Source organism: Ictidomys tridecemlineatus, chromosome 3 (assembly GCF_052094955.1).
Source record: "Ictidomys tridecemlineatus isolate mIctTri1 chromosome 3, mIctTri1.hap1, whole genome shotgun sequence".
NCBI lineage: Eukaryota > Metazoa > Chordata > Mammalia > Rodentia > Sciuridae > Ictidomys > Ictidomys tridecemlineatus.
Window position 1 is genome coordinate 206,167,925 of NC_135479.1, and position 6,180 is coordinate 206,174,104.

The following is a 6,180-nucleotide window of genomic DNA, read 5'->3' on the forward strand; positions in this document are numbered from 1 at the left end:
GGTATATAGTGGAAGGGAGCTCCTGTGGATGGTGCAGTTGGCACAGAGTGCATAAAACGGCTGTTGGCTGCCTGCTGCCCGCAAGTAGAGACAGAATTTGAATTTCTCTGGAAGGAAAGACTGAAAATTCCCCACATACAGTAACACAGTCACAAAACAAAACAAACAGCCACTGCCCCTCCCTACCAAGATGGTTCTGGGAATCAGCTGAGCAATGCAGCCAGCACAAGGCAGGTTCTCAACAAATGGGGCCGCTTCTTATGATGGGCCCTTGGGCTGTGCTTAGCTGACTTGTGGCAATCGCCATTTGAACTGAGCTCCTGTTGACAAACTGCTCTGACTCATACCCTGCCTGCCAGATTTTCCTGGAAGTCTATGGGATCCCAGACGGTAAATTGAAATACAAAAAAAGATGCTCTGATCTTCATCTTTCCAGAAAACAGGAATCCATTTGAGTTTCTCTGAATGACAAAACCCGGGAGGTTTCATTAAACAAATGAAAATGAGAACCCAAAGGAAAAAAAATCTCAGGCTTTTCCCTTCCAGTTACCACTGGCAGCTTCCAGAAACTGTGGTCTGTCCTGGGATTGTTGGCGCTATCCATACTCAGCGCACTCGGGAACGGTGAAGCCTTGACATCTATCTAAAATGCGGGAGTCTCTTCCCTTAGAAAGAGGTTAGAAGGAGCCATAAAATGTTCTCCTTTCCTGTTCCTTTTCCTGACAAATTTCAGGACATTTATTCATTTCTTGTTTTAAGGGGGACTGAAATGCATGATGTCATATCTCATTACAGTTACTTTTTGGAGGGTCCCTGATAGGAGGAGGAGAGATGAGGGGCTTTCAGAATGAAAGCTGCCCCCACTAGGGAAGTTGAAATGCATCATGGGCCATGAAAGGAGGGGACTGTGGTCCCCGAGGGACAGAGTAACAAAACAGGAGGTCCCTGGAGATCCCAGAGAAGATGTTCTGTTGCTGATGTGACAACCTTCTAAACCTGATCCTGGGAGAACAGACAGCAAGCAACACATCAATGCCCCACTCAGCACGACCAAGGACCTGCTGGGTTTCAGAGCTCTTGAAGCTCAGCACGACACTCACCTGCCCCCCACACCAGGTGTCAGCTCCAGACATCCATGATGACACAGATGTCTCAGGCAGGGGAAGATGGCAATCAGGGAGGGCCACAGAGATCTCAGGAAGCGGAAGCCCAGACAAGGGAGAGAGTTTGAAATTTAGATTATAGGTCTGGGCACAGAGGAAGAGGGTTTGAAGTGAGGGCAGGAAGAGGGGCGACGCAGGCAAGGCCTCTGCAACAAAGAGGCAGAGAAGTAGGGCACACGTGACCTTCGAGAAGCAGAGCTTCCGAGACGTCTTCTTGAGGGCGCATGGAGAGTATGAGCAGACTCACAACGCGGCCTTGATACCGGTGATGAAAACCTGTCAGAGCCGAGTCCCCTTTACCCACGTGAATACTGAACACCGAGAAATGCCAAGGCAAGCACAGAAAGCAAGTTTTATTTAAAGGAAAGAACAGAGATAGACTTCTTGGCAGAGAAGGGGCCTCAGAGCTGGGTGTCTGAGGAAGTGGGGGTGTCCTGCCCCTATTATACATCTGAGTATTCCTTCCTTCTCATGCGACTGGTGACCAAAAGGTGGGCCAAATGGATCCAAGGGCAGGAATGAGGCTGTCCAGAGGTCCAGGCAGGAAGGGAGTGGCCCAGGAGGCATTCACTAACAGCCCCTCTTAGGGAGGGAGAAAGGCACCTGGACAACAGGTTGCAGCAGGGAGAAAGGCTCTGGAGGTGTTAGTATTTCGTTTCCTCCTGAATCGGCCCCCCCCATCTTTCTGACCCAATCATTTATGACCTACATTGACTGTCTCTTTGTCCCCTGACCACAGCCTGATTAGGGGGAACTGAACGGCAAGATGAGAAGGGGGCTGTGAAATGCTAGAGGCATTGGAGCTGGGCAGAACTGGGCTGGAGGACATGCCACCACTCCTCAGTCGTGTGATTTGGGGCATGACCAGGCAGATATTGGTCAGAGAAACAGAACCACTGTGTGAAGGTGTGTTTCATTATACAGATTTGAACTTAAGCAATCGTGGGAGGTGGTTACACAGTTTCTGTGAGACTGTTTTTCCTTTTTCTGGTACTGGAGCCTGAAGTTCTCGGGCAAGAAGTTGGGAGGAGAAGAGGAACAGGAGGTGGAACAGACCAGGAACTGAGCTGGAGCCCCACCGCTCTCTCCTTCCTCCGAGAATGAGAAAGGGGAAAGCTAATGCCCTCTTGTCATGGAGCTAAACTGAAGGGAACTTGACCCAGGAGACAGGGAGGTTGGGGCAGAAGATGTGGTAGGAGCTGTAGTCCTGCCATCCAACGTGCTAGCAGAAGAGCCACACTGCAAGCCTTTGCAAGGCCTCCCACTCGGCCCAAATATTAAGAATATGGCTGCACCTGTTGCTGAAACCTTGGTCCTTGTCACCAATGCCAATCCAATAACCAGGACGCAGTTTGAGAAAAAGGAAAAAGAAGGTTTATTGCTTTTCTAGCAAAGGAGAAGCACAGGGACTCCCGTCCCAAAGGCTGTGATTCTGCTCGTCAGCGGAAATGAGAAGCTTTTAAAGAGATGACTTAAAGGCCCCTGTGTTCTCTGTCTGAAGTTGTAATTCACTTGTTAATTCGGGCGGGGATCATTTCTGAGATCTTCTGGTACCATTCCCAAAGTCTGGATTACTTCCTTCCTATGGTGGGTATGTACTTAGGGACAGATAATGTTAGCCCAAAAGACGGAGCCAGGGATGCAAACCTCAGGGATCAGTGATGAAGTCATGCCTCTGATGGACCAACTTTCCTGGTGGAAAATGAGCCACTGGCCAAAGGGGGAGTCTGTGCTCATACAGCTTACACTGAGAGGTGACTTAATTATTGACAGAGCATGTCAGTTTGGGCACTCAGGAAAAAGATTTGTTTTTACTGGGCAACATTTTGACTTGGAGAAGAATGGAGGGTATAGGGTTAACATTCAGTATTTATCTCTTCCCCTCCACAATCCTATTGCATTGTCATTGGGAAAGGATTTATTTGGAGAAGGATCAACGCTTTGGGTCCTCCCAGAGACTGTCCTTCTAGACTTGATGGCCATCCCCTCCCCAGGGATTGTCTTGTCACTGGGAAAGAATGTACTGGGAAAGGATCAGCGTTATCAATGGATTGCCTTCTTCCTCACTCCTTCTTCTCAGGCCACACTATTTGGGGTTTGGCACTTTCCACATCTCACAGATAATTAATTCTGCCTAGGTTGGGGGAAGAAAGGTAATCCTGTTTCCCCTCAGATTAGGGAGGAGGAGAGATTAGGGAGGAGCAGGAAGAGAGGAAGAGAAAGAAACATGTTAATTTAAAAAAATAAGTTGCAGTGGCAGAGCAGCAAGAGTTATATTCAGAGCAAAAAATGGACCACTGCTACATAATGAGAAAATAACAGGCTACAGATGTTTTAGATGCCAAGCACAAATGCCATCACAAAACCCAGAAAAATAAAACAATATCTTAACTACCTGACAAACCCCATAATTCTCTTTGCCTACCATTTTTTAAACTACGTCATCCTTGCCTTTATATATGACCTTATGTGATAGTTCCTATAGAAAGTTAACTCAGTCTTTTCTTCAGCAGGAGTTATCTTTTTTTTTTTTAAATTACTGATAGTTTAGAAAAATTACTTTTAACTTGGCAATTAGTGGAGATACATGTATGCTGGAAAATGTCAGATATTGCTACATACGTATACATTCACATATACTACGTATAAATTAATTCAGTCTTTTCTCTGGCATGGATAATTGAAATTTGTTTTCTAATTATTGATAGTTGAGAAAAGTTTTTTTTTACTTCACAATTTGCTATTGATCTATACCTATATAGGATGTAAAATGTCAGGACACTGCAAAAATCTCACAGCCACCCCAAAATCACCTCATGTAAAAAGCATGTCAGAGGGACAGGAGGAAAGAGACAGGCTGTTAACAATCATGGTTTAAAACCTCCTCCTTTGCAGATTTTTACAAAAGTGAACTACCACGTGCACACAATGCCAGAGCCCCTCCTATGGCTTTGGAAGAGACCTGGCAAATGAAGTCCCCTGAGATTTAAGCTTTCAGTAGGTTCACACTAAATCTGCCGCCAAAAGGGAGAGACAGAGGGAACACACTTAGGAAGCTACATGCAATGATCGAGGTATAACATGATGTGCAGGGGTATAACTGGAAAGACAAAAGAGTTGCGGATGCTAGACACCTTTCACAAGAAACACCAAGAAGACTGGCTTCCTGTTCTCTTCAGATCAGGGGACTGGGTAAAAATAAAAGTTGGTTATTGAGAGGCTTGGGGGTGCTCACCTGTAATCCCAGCAGCTTGGAAGACTAAAGCAGGAGGATTGCAAGTTCAAAGTCAGCCTCAGCAACAGGGAGGCACTAAACAACTCAGGGCAATCCTGTCTCTAAATAAAATACAAAATTAGGCTGGGGAAACATGTTAATTTAAAAAAAATAAGTTGCAGTGGCAGAGCAGCAAGGGTTATATTTAGAGCATAAAGTGGACCACTACTGTCAGTGGTCAAGTGTCCCTAAGTTCAATCCATTCCGGTACCAAAAAAAAAAAAAAAAGAGTTAGCTATGGGTGACTTCAAGAGTCCTCCTGCCCCAAGGACCAGGAAAGTGGAATGCCAACCACCAAGAATTGTTGGCCTTGCCATGCAATCTGCCTTAGGGCAGGGAGCTAACCACCTGCACTGGGATATTATGTGCTTGCGGGGTCAGAAAGATTCCATCCAAGGAGCTCCTTTTAGCACTGTGCCAAGGACTTCTCTAAGGAAAATGTAAATCCCCCAAGTTTTAGTAGCAAAGAGTTCTGGAAAGAGGTTCTCCAGCTGGGGAAAAATAAATGCTTCCAGGACTTTCGTATCCTGGGTCAAGACCACAGGCTCAGTGTGGCTGCTCCTGAAAATTCAACCTCAAAGCTGATCCTAGACCCTTCCTAGCCTCAGCTGAGGCTGCTGCACACTCCTTTTCTTAAAGATCCCCCTGCCCCCCATACCCAGCGGGAGGGAAAAAAAGAAAAGTTTTTTTTTTTAAAGGAAATTATTATTCATAACTCTACCACCTATGTCATAGCCTTATTTTGGTCTTCTTGTGGGAGCGGGGGTAGTGGGGACTGAACCCAGGGACACTCTACCACTGAGCTACCTCCCAGTCCTTTTTTATTTCTTGCTTTGAGACAGGATCTGGCTAAGTTTTGATCATTTTCCAAATGATCAAAGGGAAAATACACTCCAGAGATCTGAGAAAGGAGCTCTACAAACAGGAAAGTTTTTTAAAAGGCAGGAAGTCCTAAAGTAATGATCTATATTGCCCAACACTACCTGCCAACCTGCTGAGCTGGACATTGATGACCGACTTATTTATTTATTTATTCATTCATTCATTCTTTACTTTTCCACTGCTCTGGCCTCACATTTTGTAGGCAAGTGCTCTACCACCAAGTCATATCCCCCAAGGTGTCCTTCTTTAATTTTTGGTCTCCCTCCACCCATCCCCTCCTTGGCCCCTCTGCCTGGTGCTTCCCTGCTGAGTGGATTTAAGGTAGGTCTTGGGAGAAGGTCACGGCCTCAAAGATTTCCCAGCAGGCATGGCAATGGCAACCGAGCAGTCTCAGACTCCTGCTCTGAGACAGGCCTGGCCCTGGCCAGCTCCAGGGGTTACTTCCTCATACACCACGGCATGACTCAGGGTCAAACCCACAGACTATTAAGAAATGCGGGAAGTTCCCGTTGCTCTTTGCCCAGTATCCACCAAGCCCGGCTCCTTGCTCCTTCCGTTAAAGTGGCCCTTTCTGACTACTATACCCTTAAACTCCTAAAACCCTTTTCAACAAAAGCCTCAAAAGCTCAATATGGGAGCTGGGGCTATGGCTCAGAGGCAGAGCACTTGCCTGGCACGTGTGAGGCACTGGGTCCAATCCTCAGCACCACACAAATATTAATAAAATAAAGGTATTGCGTTTGTCTACAACTAAAAAATTTAAAAAAAAAATTTAAAAAGCTCAATATGTACTTTTGAGGCCTTAAATATAATAAAAGTTCAAACTAAAGGGACGAATCCTCAAAATCGTGCTCTCAGAGC